The 2,362-nt window shown below is 54.6% G+C and overlaps 1 pseudogene; it reads right to left on the bottom strand.

Annotated features, from left to right (window-relative positions):
* Nucleotides 1-968: 968 nt before the first annotated feature.
* LOC106843225 (E3 ubiquitin-protein ligase RNF220 pseudogene) lies at nucleotides 969-2,137 on the bottom strand (annotated as a pseudogene).
* Between the last annotated feature and the right edge of the window lie 225 nt (nucleotides 2,138-2,362).

Raw genomic sequence — 2,362 nt, forward strand, 5'->3', positions numbered from 1 at the left:
GTAGTTGAAATGAAAAATGAATCAAAGCTGATTCACCAAAATGATGGATTAATTCCAGGAGAAGGAAATAAGAAATTCCCACTTCTGAGAAGTATTTGCTAGAGTTCCAATTAGATCAGTAAAACTTGTGAAACAATCAGAGCTATTTTTGTGTCCTAAATTATCTTCCAGTTCTTTGTTTATTAATTTTTAGCTGTTTATATTGCTTTAATCCATGTCAAACGTAGTTTACAAAGGGAAAGGACAAGTACCTTTGTATAGAATATACAGACACAGCATCACACCACGGGGCCCACGGGAGGGGCGGGGGAGACAACACTTCTCCCTGGGAACAGCAGCTCTAATCCCAGGAAAGGTTCTTGGCAGAAGGCTGGGCAACCAAGAGCACCCTCACTCAGCCCCGATTTCAGCCCCTGCGACAGCTCGGTTCCCATTTCCTGTGCCTCCCCCCTCCCCCAACTCCTTATAAAGAGCCCCAGGAGCTAAGACTAAGGAGAGGATCATGTCCCGTGGGGCATGTGCCCCATGTCTGGGAGAAGAAATATACACCAGTGAACACCGAGCACATGGGAGAGGGAAGGGACACCATGGGAGAGGGCGAGGCAGGCACCCCAAGAGGTGGATGGGCCGAGCTCCCAGCCAGCCCTGAAGGAGGCCCTGCTTCCAGGTGTTCTTAAAAAAAAAGAAAATCATACAACCAAAGGGGAAGGTACGGGGTAGAGGGCAAGGAGTTGTCCCATTTATACACAACATTGTAAACATACACGGTCTATATTACATGTGCTTCAGTCTGGTGTTTGTATGTCTGTCTGTCCATCTGTCAGTCTGGGGGCTGGATCTCAGGAGCCTTGCTGCTACTCCCCCCACCCCCACCTCCCTGCCCCACCATGGGAACAGAACCCGGAACAGGTATGGTCCCCAGTCTTGGTGGGAGCCAGCAGGCAGGGCCTGGGCCTCAGCCTCCACTCTGGCTCCAGTGTGCGCGTGTGTGTGCATGTATGTACACGGGGAACCTGTGCGCAAGTATGTACAAGGGGGAGGGTCACCTCACAGAGGCGGGGCAGGCAGGCTGCTGGAGGCCAGGCCTGCCTGGGGTGGCTAGCTCACAAGTAGATTCTCCGCAGGTCTCCGGGCGCTGTGATGGTGTTGCACTGAGGGCAGAGCTTCTTGGCACCCAGGGTCTGTAGCCAGCACTCCTCGCAGTGCACATGCCAACACTGGATGGACGTTAGGGGCATCGAGTATGAGTCCATGCAGATGAGGCATTTGTAACGGTCCCCACGGGATAGCTGCCGTTCAAGTTCCCTGACCCGAGCCTTCAGGGCCTCAAACGTGGTCACAGCTGAATCCTGGGTGATTTTCTCGATGTCGCTATTCTTGCAGGTCTTCTGCATGGCCTCCTGCTTGCTGCTCTCACCGTTGCTGGTAGATGGCATCTCATCACTGGCCCATTTAGAGAACTCAGGTGTGATGTGTGTGCTGGGAGGGCCGCCATTTAGACCTGCGCCCCGGAGTGCCCCTCTCTCCTTGGCTTCACCAGGCTCCTCGCCTGTGCAGGGCATGACGTCAGCCTCCGTGTATTGTGGTTTCCCATATTCCAGAGTGTCATCCCCATCCACATCCAAGTCAGCATCACTGTCCGGATTCTCTTTGCCGCTGCACATGACGAAGCCAGAGCCTCGGAAGCCACCTTCCAGGAGAGTGGTGGCCCGTATCCGCTTCTGGCCGCACCACTCATACTCCTCAAAGCGGTTGCTGTTCTCATGCTCCATGTCCACGGCATCATCCTCAGCCATGCAGGAACCTTCCCTCTGCCCTTCATCTTGCTTCCTCCGTTTCATTTTCCCAATCCGAGCATTCAGTCGGGTCTGCCGGTTGGCTCACACTCGCAGGAAGATCTACTTCCTCCCTCCCGCCGGCCCCCCTGCTCCGCCGGCCGCTCCGGGCCCTCGGCATGGCCGCCGGGGGATGCTCTAACGGGACCCCGTGGCCGCGGCGCGGTGCCGCCCCAGCCCCGGCCTCCGGCGCTCCGGGCCCCGCGGCCGCCCGGCCAGCGAAGGGGGCGATGCGGGCGGATTCCCCCCGGCTGCCCGACAGCGGCGGCACCTCAGCTCCCAGCGGCGGCGGCGAACATGTTGGCCCTCCAGTTCTTTATTTTTTTGTAGCACTTGCCTAAAAGGCTGTGAATTGGGTACCTCACTGCTCCCTACAAGGAGTCCAACACGCTTCCTAACTATGAAGTTATCTTTCTACTTTTCTTTAATTGACTTTAATTTTAATCAATGTTTTATAAGTATGTATATCTTGTATAAAGGAAAACTATGTATTCATTTGTACATGTGTATTTTTTAAGCTATCATCT

The sequence above is a fragment of the Equus asinus genome, chromosome 3 (genome assembly GCF_041296235.1).
Source record: "Equus asinus isolate D_3611 breed Donkey chromosome 3, EquAss-T2T_v2, whole genome shotgun sequence".
NCBI lineage: Eukaryota > Metazoa > Chordata > Mammalia > Perissodactyla > Equidae > Equus > Equus asinus.